This window comes from Pseudopipra pipra, chromosome W (genome assembly GCF_036250125.1).
Source record: "Pseudopipra pipra isolate bDixPip1 chromosome W, bDixPip1.hap1, whole genome shotgun sequence".
In the NCBI taxonomy this organism is placed as follows: domain Eukaryota; kingdom Metazoa; phylum Chordata; class Aves; order Passeriformes; family Pipridae; genus Pseudopipra; species Pseudopipra pipra.
This window is the reverse complement of record NC_087580.1, coordinates 29,533,636-29,545,781: the sequence shown is the minus strand read 5'-3', so window position 1 is coordinate 29,545,781 and position 12,146 is coordinate 29,533,636. Positions and strand designations below refer to the sequence as shown.

Genomic DNA, 12,146 nt, shown 5'->3' with positions numbered 1-12,146 from the left:
TAACGCTTGTTTCATTTTTCAGGCTTTGCATTTCAAGGATGGGGAGTTGTTATTGGAAACTCTGCCATGGCTGTCAGTAACAGCCTCGGAAAACAGTTTTTCTTATTTCTGAGGGAGAAGTTTCCAACCCAGCTTTGGAGTATGCAAATAGTTGAATGACTTGTTGTACAATTGGAAATAAAAATCAATACATTTGCTCTGATTAATGTCTTAACTTATATTTGGCTAAAGAGTTCTTTTCTTGATACCTTCTTTAAAAAATAGGACCCACAAGCAGAAAGGTGATCTCCTAAAGTGTTGTAACCTTTTAAGTCCACTTGTTGCCACACAACAATAGCATGCCAATATCACATCCAAAGATACAGAATCTTACAGAGATACACACAAATATATACCTATACATATCTATGTATGTATATCTATCTACCTACACATATCTATACATATCTATACAAGTACACACAAGAAAGTTTGGGGTTCCTGATGAGAGTTCTACACGGGTAATGAACAGAGGACTGGTTTGATGTGTCATACAATTGTGGGGAACATGAATGTAAGTTCTGAGCTTTGATTTACTGTCCTGGTTTGTAACTGCCTGCCTTCCCTTTGGGGGGAACACAGGCCTCTATTTTGCACGGTCTGTTTGGTTTTACTTGGCAGTGTAGACTAGGGGCAGAAGAGTTTTTGGAGCCAAACAGCTCGATGCAGATTCAGTTCCTTTAGTGGTGCCTAAAACTCAGGAGCTGGACTCCACGGTGCCAGTGGGACGCTCCCAACTCAGCACGTTCCATGATTCCATCAAGTCCAACTGTCAGCCCAGCACTGCCCCAGCAACCCCCAAACCACTAAAGCGTGTCAGCCATGGCCAGATGCAGGCGCCTCTGAAACACCTGCCGGGTGCTGGCTCCACCTGGGCAACCCATTGCAGCGCCCGAGCCCCCCCCGAAAAACACAGGGAGAAACCTTTCTCCAGGAGCTGACCTGAAGCTCCCCTGCCTCAGCCTCGGGCCACGTCCCCCGCTCCTCCCAGCGCAGGCTCCTTTCCAGCAGCCCCTCGGCAGAAGGCGGCTCAGGGCTCCCCTCTGCCCCCCCGGCCGGCTCCGCTCCGGCCCCGCTCCCGCCACGGCCCCGCTCGGCTCTGCACGGGGAAGGAACGCGCCCAGCCCCGGACAGACACCCCCGGGGGCCGCGCACCGGGGGACTGTCCCCGGGGCTCACTCACCGGGGGTCCCTCCTCGGGGGTGACTTACCGGGGCTCCCTCCCCGGGGGTCACTTGCCAGTGGTTGTTCACCGCGGGTCGCTCACCGGGGGTCCCTCCCCAGGGGTCACTTACCGGGGCTTCTTCACCGTGGGTCGCTCACTGGGTGTCACTTACGGGGGGTCGCTCACCGGGGGTCGCTCACCAGCGGCCACTCGCCGGGGGCCGCGCACGGGGGGTCCCTCCCCCGGGGCCGCGCACCGGGGACCACTCGCCGGGGGTCTTGGGGCCGCTGCCCGGGGGTCGCTGCCCGGGGGTCGCTGCCCGGGGGTCTGGGGGTCGCTGCCCGGGGGTCGCTGCCCGGGGGTCGCTCAGCGGCAGCGCTCCCGCTCCCGGCCCCGCCCGCTCCCACCCAAACCCCACCAACCGCCCCTCTCGGCCCCGCCCCCGCCCCGCCCAATCCCCGCCTCGCCCCGCCCACTCCGCCGCCTCCCATTGGCTGCGCACGTTCGGCCCTGGAGCGAGGAGCGCGCGGGGAGCGTTGCCTGGAAACCGGCGAGGGAATCCCGGGAATCCTCGGGGCGCCGGCGCTGCCCCCCCACTCCTGGAGCGAGCGGCCGTGCCCGCCCGGGAGCGGGCACTCAGCGCCTGGCTGCGGCCGCCGCAACGGGCAGGGAAGCAGGCGCGCGGAAGGCGGGCTTCGGGCCCCGGGCAGCGAGGAGCCCTGAAAAGAACAAAAGTGTTGAAAGAGAGGGAACTCATCGCACCATCACAGAACGTGCTGAGGTGGAAGGGACCCACGAGGAGCGTCGAGTCCAAGCCTTTGCCCGGCACAGCACCGACCCCAAGAGTCACACCGTGTGCCTGAACTCTGCCAGCCTTGGTGCTGTGACCACTGCCCTGGGGAGCCTGGTCCAGTGCCAACCACCCTCGGAGGGAAGAACCTTTCCCAAATATCCACCCTCACCCCACATGAAAAAAACCTATTTGCAACCAAAAACAAAAGTTTCTATTTTCTTCCTTCCCCTTCTCCTTATTTAGTGTTTACACAGCAGTACTGCAGTGCCCTACTGGCTCAAAACTGAAATACTTGAAGTCCTTGCCGTATAGGCTGGATTTTGTCCCTTAGGCAGAGGCTAATCTGCCTGCAGTGCACCAGGACTGCCAGAGCTTGGGGAAGGGATGGAGGCTATCGCAGGAAGGAACAGAGATGCGGAGATATTCCCTGATATTCTACTCTAGAGGCGGCTCAAGAGACAGCCCTGGAGTTGGAAGCACTTGCCTTCGTCACTGGACGATCTTGTCCAGCACCACCGGTCAGATGTGTGGGGTTTATGTCCCACAGCAAATTAAAAACACCACAGCCATTATGTAAATGTGTATTTGTTTGACTATTCACCCTGATGGTGTTCAGGCAGTTAGGCTGAGGTACTTTGTGGATTTTTGGAACAGAAATAACATCTTTTAAGGGTGTCTGTGACCGGCTGAGGTGCAGGATGTGGCCTCTCTATTTTTAGCATCTGCTGGTACGCCCATCTGTAGTGAGAAAACATCCTGTGAGTGTTAATTTAGGTGATGCAACCTTTTAAGTCTGGAGAACTACTTCCTTCTTCAAAGCTTGCTAATTCTCATGAAAGAAAGAAAGAGAATTTCATGACAGTGACCTATTTTTCACTTTGAATATCCCAACTATTGGTGAGCATTTACATTAAAATATTTGAAGTTTAATAAATTTTGCAAAATGTCCTGGATGTTGAGGGATGTAGTGATGAACTCAGAATTAGAAAGTGGAGATTGTCTTCTTTTTCTTTGAAGCTCACAGGCCTATGAAAAAAAAAAGCTTTCTAAAGAAACTTAAATTTTTTTATCTAATTTGTACACATTTCTACAATTAGGACAGGTGTAGGTTCACCCCTGGCAAAATCTCTCTGCTGGTAACCCAGCCACATGCTGATTAATCCTTATTTCATGTTCAAGTGACCATGATATTTTGGTCAGCTGGCGACAGAGCGGTCCAGGTGGTAAAGGAACAAGGACTTTAGAGCAGCGTTTGCCTTTTTCTCTCCTCCATCCCCCTTTTCTATATATTATACTTTGCCACTTTCTCTGCTCAGCACACAGGAATTTGCTGGATGCATCCATGAATGCAGAACCCACTGGAATCACGACATTTGTTCCAAATGATCCAGCTAGTGCCAGGGAAGCAGAAGTTATGACTGTGTAACAACCACACTGTGAGGAGGAACAAGACTGAAAACCACTTTCCGTAAAGGGAAGGATTTGAACTGGTGTTGAAGATGTGCAAGGCTCTGTTATTCTCCCTCCTTAAGTTGTTGACAGGACACAGTCCCCTCTCTTACCTGCCATTGAAAGGTCCTTCTAGTTACACTTATGGCAGTGTAACTTTGTACCAACAGCAGCCGTGCACTGTAAGGCTGCTGAGGTTTCCAAAATCCACCTTTTTTATTTCTGCTAGTTCTGCTTCGTATCCTTCAAGCCAGTACACAAGAACAAAGCTTCAGCAAAGCCTACCTAACATTTTCTTTTGTTTCTGACATCATTAGCCAACGTAAAACAAACCATTAACAGGCATCTAAAAATATTTCTGGAAGTTTTCACGTGCTCGGTGAGGATTCCAAAGTTTTCTTTGAGGGAGACTCAGGGAGACTCTACAAGAAGATTTTTGGTCCAGGAAAAAAAAAAATAAATAACGCAGCTGAAGCCCAGGCACCGTTGGATGAAGCAGATTGATTAACCTGCGTTCCTACTGGAATACACACTGGAATGACACTGGAATGCCGCCGGATTTCCTACTGGCCGCCCGGAAGCGGCTCCTGCCGTGACTCCCAGCGCGGCAGGACCGGCTCCCGCTTCCAGCCGGCACATCCTGCCTGGCCTCGCCTCCCCTGCCCGCCCCGATCCATCCCGGCCCGCCCCGATCCCACGCGATCCTCCCTCCTGCCCGGGTGAGTGCGGGGCCGCGGGACGGGAAGGGGCTGGATGGAGGCGGCGGGAGCCGGGAGGGGGGAGCGGGGACACCGCGTGTCCTCGGAGCCGCTGTGCCCGGCGGTATTCCCGCTGTGCCCGGCGGTGTTCCCGCTGTGCCCGGCGGTATTCCCGCTGTGCCCGGCGCTATTCCCGCTGTGCCCGGCGCTATTCCCGCTGTGCCCGGCGGTATTCCCGCCGCTTCCCAGGGAGCTGCCGTGGTGTGGGAGGGAACAGCCCTGGCGGGGAGCAGCTGCTCCCGTGTGGGGTTCTGCGCTGGGGTTTGTCCTCCAGCCCGGCACGGAAGGAATTGGGGGTGCTGGTGGATGGAAAGTTGGGGCTGAGCTGGCGCTGAGCTCCCAGCCCAGAAATCCGGGCGTATCCTGCATCCCATTCAGCGGGCCGTGGGTGAGGGAGGGGGTTCTGCCCCTCTGCCGCGCTCTGGTGATTCTCCACCTGGAGCGCTGCATCCAGCTCTGGAGCTCCCAGCGTGAGAAGGGCACAGACCTGTTGGATCAAGTCCAGGGAAGGCCAGGAAGATGATGAGAGGGATGGAGCAGCTGCGGAGACAGGCTGGGAGAGTTGGGATGGCTCAATCTGGAGAAGTCTCTGTGGAGACCTCCTTGCAGCCTGTCAGGACTTAAGTGGTGCAAGAAAGATGGAGAGGGACTTTTTATGAGGGTCTGTAGCTGCAGGACAAGGGGCAATGGGTTTAAGCTGAACGGTTTAGGTTTAGACTAAATGTAAGGGAGAATTTTTTTCTGCTGGAGGGTGGTGAGGCATTGGCTCAGGTTGCCCCGAGAAGCTGTGGATGCCCCAACCCTGGCAGTGCTCAAGGCCTGGTTGGATCCTGTTGGATGGGGTTTTGAGCAACTAGATCTTGTGGAAGGTATCCCTGCCCATGGCAGGGGGCTTGGAACAGCTGTAATAACCAGCAGAACGCTACAGAACAGCACGTGTTGTAAATGAAGCTGCGCTCTATGAATAGTAAATATCTGAATGTAACTTCTTTAAATCAGTGTGAATGAGCTGAGAGGTTGGTACAATGGATTTAGGTCTGGAATTCAAAACTATTAATCCAGGCTTGGTTGCATTTGTGTTGCTGTCATTTGGGGATGTCAGCTTTAGATCTTGGTGCCTTCAGCAGCATCTTCAGATCTTGCTGTCAGTCAGGGACTGATTTTCAGTCTTTAATTTTTTACGCATTCCCTTGCCTCGTGCTGCAGTTGGGAATGTTCATTCTCTCAGGAAGGAGGTGATGTGAATTCCCTCCTGCAGGGCTGAGGTGACCCTCGGTTACTGTTGAGGGACAGGCTGTGCAGGAGCTGCTGATGAAACACTGCCCAGGAGTTAGTGGGCCAGCAAGGGTGTCCTGCTGCACAGAAGAACTTAGTGCTGCATGTAAATACCAGAACTGGAGTTTAAGTTTCAAAATACGGGATCTGTGTAAATAAAAGTATCTCAACAAATTGATAGCATTTCCTATCAAATGGGTGTAGGGAGTAGAGCTGTCATTTTTACTTAGAAATTATGGCATCAGCACGTTCAAACTTCTCAGGTGTTGGCTTTCCAGACTTGCACAGTTACCTACCGTTACTTGATTTTCCCCTTAACTTTCCTGAGAATTTGGCAGCCAAACCATTTGTAGATCAACTTCTTTATTTTTGCATAATGGTACACAATCATACTATCTGCCTGGGAAAAACAAAGTAAATGACTTCCAGCTTTAAAATGAAATGTCTGTGCTTGTATGAAAGAATTCTTTTTGTTCTACATAAACAAAGTTTGACAGCTCGACAGGACTGAAAGCAGAATCTTGGCCTTTTAGTTCTTAAACTGGTAAATTTTGCAAGTTTTAAACTTGTAAATGTAGTAATTACAGAGCATCAACAGGAAGGCCTAACAATGTTCCCTGTCTTCTGTAAACTGTTAATGCTTTGGAGCAAATAGTGAGGCTCTGAAACCAGAGCTGTTCCCGGGATACTCTGATATCCCACTGGGTAGGGTAAGAGTTGTTGCTCTGGGCCCGTGAGCTCTTGAGGTTGTGTTGCTGGTTGATTGTTTTGGTCCTCTCTCCTCTTGAACAGGAACCATGCCCAAGAAAGGAGGGAAGCATGCTGAAATGGGAAAAGAAACACAGACACAGTGTAAACAAGCAAAGCTGGAAGCAGCTTGTTCTCCCCCAGTCCTGAGTTTTGAGAACCCAGACAGCCTCTTCGGGAGCTTGATCTCCCCCATCAAAGAAGAGGTGTTTTTCAAGGAGTACTGGGAGCAAAAGCCACTGCTCGTCCAGAGCAATGATCCCCTGGTGGCTGCTTACTGCCTGTCCCTGTTCCAGCTGTCAGACTTGAAGGAGCTGTGCAGCCAGGGCCTGTACTATGGGCGAGATGTGAATATCTGCAGGTGTGTGAATGGAAAGAAGAAGGTTTTAAATAAAGAAGGCAAAGTGAATTACATGCAGCTGAAGAAGGATTTTGACCAGAGAAAGGCAACAATTCTGTTTCATCAGCCTCAGAGATTTAAGGTGGGATTGTTTCACTGGATATAATTGATGCTGGCTTAATAATGTGGTGTGTTTTGCTTGAGTTGCACTAGACATGGCTTCATCTCTGTGCCCAGGGGAAGTGGTTGACATTGATGACCTGCTGAAATCTTTACATGAGCTGTATTAAAACACAGTTTATACTTTTGCACTGTCCATCATGTTTCACTGCTCTGCAGTAAGAACAAAATCTGATTCATGCTATAATATGTATAATAATATATTCTTTTTAAAATTTTGCTCTGTCACATAAAAGTTTGGAAACAAAACCAAATGCACAAAACTGATGATTAGGCATCTGTGCTTAAATTATCCCTTCTGCCCCACTGTTTCCTTGTGCAAACTTTGTGGCTTTTGAGCCACTTCCCTTTAATGGAGGGTAAGGTGTGAAACCATGTGAAATATTTCCAGTGTTCTTGCCAGTGAATTGCACCATGGAAAGGTACCAGCCCATTTTAGCTGAGTGTTCTCAGTCCTTGAGTTTGAGAACGAGACAGTGGTGCTGCACAGTTGTGTAAAGGACTTGGATTCTTGGAGGTGCTTTGATTCAGGTAGTCTTGAAGGTGTCAACACAACTGAATTGTGAGGTGGACCCAAATAAGATCCCAAATACAAGCTGAGTCCCAGGTATAGTGTTCCTGGCTGCTGTCAGCTTTAATGGCCAAGCTGCACTTGTGTGGATCTGGTACTTGGCACGTTCTGCTGTTTCCCTTCGGTGCCTTGTCTGTCACATGTGGGGTGTGGATGAGTCAAGTTTGGTTTGAATATTCCCAAATGATTGGAGTAACTGGTGAAAGGTCTCTAACCTTTGTATGTTCTCTCTGGTGAGAGAATGCAGGTCCTGCATGTGCTTCTTGTCTTATGGTGTTTTGCTGTTTGTGGGGTTATTTTCCTCTGTTCAGCCTTGTCTGTCTGGTTGTGCAGCCTAAAGATGGCACAGGGAAGAGAACAAACCCAGGTTGGGGCACCAGACTTTTTGGCTTAGCAATGACTCTCATGGCAGATCCCCTTTGCATCTCCAGTGCTCTCCTTCAGGAGAAACACTGGTCCAGAGCACCTTCCTTCCCAGCCTCTGTGTCCCTGATGTGATCATTCTTCCCAAGCCATGGGGAGGATGTGGGCTGGGCTTGGCTGAGCTCTTCAGCAAGTAACAGCATCTTTTTTTTTTACAGCAGGAGCTGTGGAAGATTTTCAGGAGAAGCTGGAGTGCTCCTTTGGGTCTCTGGTGGGGTCCAATGTTTACATCCCTCCCCAGGGATCCCAGGGCCTTCCTCCTCACTATGATGATGTTGAGGTAGGACAGCACAACCTTGCCTGTGAAACTGTGCATGGGCTTTTGCTGATGGCAGTGTTTGCTGTTGTGTGTGTGCTTCTAACCCTCCCCTCCACTAAACATTATAGGAAAATGGTTTTTTTTTATTTGTGTTTCCTCGTAGTCGTTTTTCTTACATATTTTTGCTGAAAAATTACTAATAGTAATATCTAATCATAATATCATGTAAACTGGGTTTTCCAGACCTGGTACTTCCCTTAGATAAAAAGAGAAGTTTGTTTTCACAGCTGCAGAAGCTTTCTAGCACCTGTTTTTTCATTTTCACTTCATTCAGGCCCCAAGAATTTACAAGTCCTTTTTCCTTTACTAAGTACTTGCTCTTTCTTCAGCTGGACTGTAACAGCAGACTGGTTGTGCTTGTTGGTCCTGCTGTTTTTAAGAAGTTACTGATATGATGAATTCCTGTGGTCCAAATGCATTTTAAATCAGCTTCTAAAAGAAACATACAAATATACACTGCGTTATAAAGAAAAAATTGGACTATCCCACTTAAACCAAATCAAAAAATTCAATCCTTATATGTATATTTTGCTTTTTTAATATTTTCATTTCCATTCAATACACCTGGAGTTTCATTTTCCTTATGCTTGTTATTCAGCAGCCTCACATCCAGCATTTCTAACTCATGCCATCTACCCCCATTGGGCACCCTATAGAGGTTTCTGATGCTCTGTTGGGGATAAGCCTCTTTCACCTGAAATTTTGGATATTTGTGTGGCAGATGTTCCTTTTGGGTTAGTTCTCTAGCACTTACTGAAGTGACTGGAGAGAAACAGGGATTTCCAAATGCCTGCCTTAGGATAAAACAGATCCCACTTCACAACTCCTCTGTCTGTTGTCTCTAAATAGACACAAAAAAAATTAGTTCAAATTTAAATTTCTCTGAATTGTAGCTATCTAAAAATTAATGTGAAAGGAATTACTTCCCTATGGATTTGGATTTATGGTCTTTTGCAGGTGTTTATCCTTCAGCTGGAAGGCGAGAAACACTGGTGGCTCTATAAACCAAGGGTGCCTTTAGCTCGGGAATATGATGTGGAATCAGAAGATAGGATTGGGAATCCCACACGTGAGTTCATATTAAAGGTATGAGAATTTCATTGCCTTAGGTGGTCTGGGCTGTGATTGCCAGAAAAGTTAAAAGTGGTCCATTTCTTGAAGGCAGTGATTGTGGCTGTGAAACTGAGGGGAGGGTTTGCACACTGCGAGCACGAGAAATTTGGGTGATAGTTGTCTGTATCCTTTTTTAAAGGTATCCTTTGCTTCTAGTATTTAAATAATGGGCCAAAACCCCCAGTTATTTCTGTAAATTGACTAGTACTCTCCAGGTTGGGCACCCTGACTCCTAGGTCATGTTTGTGGAGTTGTGTGCAGAAAAAACACTGGGTTTGTGTATGGTTCTAAAACATTTTTATGCTTTTACATGCTGCCTGTAATCCCTCAGGCTAATCCTTCTGTGCACTGAGACTTACTGCTGCACTGAACATTGTCACTGTTCTGGTGAATGAGATTTAAATATTTATCCTTGGCTGATAAAGAAAAGCATGAACCAAACCCCACATAAACTTGCTGTATTAATTGCTCTTCCTTTTTCCAAACGTGAAATTCAAGTGTTTGGTTGGTGGTTGATTTTTGGAATGAAGGGAACATTTCATGAAGATTACTGAGTGTCAGCAGGGAATCTGGTGCTTGTCCTGTTCTGTTTTACCTGCTTTTGAAGTGTTACTTGTCCAGCTGGTGGTGCTGCTCCATGTTGGAATCCTCAGGAGTTTCTCTGCCTTTTGGCCTGTTCTGGAGCCTCTCTCTGCTCTTCTCAGTGTCCAGAGCTGCATTTGGGTGTAGGTGTTTTAGGAATAGTGTGACATGTTGGATGGTGTAGGTGTTTTAGGAATAGTGTGACCCATTGGATGGGATGCTGACATCATGAGCTGTGTTGTTTGACAGAGGGGAATATTCAATCGTCATCGTGTACTGGGTGATGCAAAGTCTAGTAAATTACAGTTCCCTTTTTCATTTCTGGAATATTTTGGACCAGACTTCAGTGCCTTTCATTTTTATGGAATAATGATGGGCTTAAAAGTTATCCAAGTTTTTAATTTATTTTTCTTCTGTTTGCTGTTGTTCACTTCCTGTGACCCATTTCTTCTGGGTGGCTGGTGTCAAAGTTTGGTTGTCTCTTTGTGGCTGCCTCTGAGAGGGATGCTGTTGTTTGACTCTATTTCCTCCCTAAACATCTTTCTAGAATATTTCCTTTCTCCATCTTTCAAATGAAGAGAATTCAGAATACTCTTGGTTGGTGTAGTCCCCACTCTGGTAAGGAAGGCAGTTTTCTTTGACTGTGCTGTCCAACTCTATAGGTGTTTACAGGACAAGCCATAAGTAAACTTTTATTTCCTTCTTGGAGGCAATTTTATGTGCTTTACACCTTTCTTGCCTTGACTTTCCTTATCTAGTTTTTTTTCAGTGTGGAGTTTTAATTTACATAGGTGAGAAGAAAGATAGGGAGGAGGAGGAGGAAGGTCATACCTGTTTTTTAAGTGCTTTAACTGAAAATCTCAGACAACAGTATTGTAACAGATTACCATTTTTATAGACTATTTGGCTTTTCTCGTGGAATACTAGCCTTTTCTTTTGATGTGATCTGACCAAATCCCCATTTCACTGCTCCTCTGCCAGCCCACTGTGTTGCCAGCAGGTCCATCTCAGCTGCTTCTTTGTCCTCTTCCTGCAGCTCAGTGGGAGTCTGTGTGTTCTGTGATGTTAAAAAGCTTGTTTCACGTTTTCAGCAAATATTGACAGCAGGTTGGAAAGTTTAAGGTTCTGAACTTCTGGCTTAGTGTTCTTTATGTTATTAAAGTGTACCTTGCAGGACTGCTCCATTTTGTGATTCTAAAGGATATATATTGTCAGACTGTCTGCTCAGAGAGTATTTTCTCTGACTGCAGTAAGGTTTGACCTGGTGCCCTAAATATATCAATTTTCTTGCAGCCAGGTGACTTACTGTACTTCCCAAGAGGGACCATCCACCAAGCTGACACTCCTCTTGGGACCTCCCATTCCACACACGTGACCATCAGTACCTACCAAAACAAGTAATTGTTCTTTATCTTTTGTTTTGTGTGGCTTTCCTCTGCCAAGTGATGTGTGTGAGTAGTGCAGACCTGAGATGTGGTGAAGTTTTGGGGCTTGGGGGAAGGAGGGGAGCAAGAAGACTGTTGTTGTTTGAAGCAGCCTGTTTGAGAGGTTTTCATGCAGCAAGCTTGATTGCTTTTTAATTGCTTATTTTATTATTTACCAGCTGTAGGCTTTAATGTGGAAAATGCTACAACTGCAAACTCACTTCTATATTTAAAAAAATCTCTCATCAGTGGCTGAAGTTACTGTTCATTTCATAGCTCAGATAAAGAGTCATGAGTTACTCCTTTCATCATGTTTTCTCCTGTATTTGATAGTCACCTGCACTAATCTTCTGACAGATTTGCTGCCAATTCTTCCTTGCAAACATTTTCTGCTTATCTGTGTTTTTTTTGTCTCCTACCCCATGTATGCAAGTCAGATTTCTTATGACACACTCCCAGTCCTTGTGCCCACACTGTTATCACACAGGGAAATGTTCTTGCCAACCTGATCAGCCTCCCAGATGCTGGGTTTGGAGCCATTGGTCTGAGTTAGGAATTAGGAAGGGCAGAACAAGTTTGGGCATATTCTAGATAACTGTGAGATGAATCTCTGACCACTAGCTGTGCCATTCTGGAAGCCAGGATGGGCTGGTAACTCTTCATCTGGCCACTCCTCCAACATGGAGAGAGGGTTAAGAGGAAGCTGCTCAAAGGTGTCAGTCTTCTTAAAAGTTGGGTTCAGATTATTTCAATTTACACATGTGTACACAGAAGGTAAAAAAAAACAAACCCCAAAAAACAGGAGAGGAAAAGGAAAAGCTGCTCTTCTTCCAAGGTTAAAAAGTGGAGTCATGCCCCGTTAAGGCTGTTGGTAATGAAGTGCTGACATCCTGCCTCTGCACCTCCTGTCAGCAAGTGCAGGGAAAACAAGCAGGAGTCCTGGTGCAGGCTGGTGTTCTGACTTGTAG

The 12,146-nt window shown here is 47.5% G+C and overlaps 1 protein-coding gene across 1 annotated transcript in view; it reads left to right on the top strand.

Moving 5' to 3' along the window:
• LOC135404965 (uncharacterized) overlaps positions 1-12,146 on the top strand; it is an 801,303-nt gene that overhangs the window by 512,944 nt on the left and 276,213 nt on the right. The window lies entirely within an intron of this gene.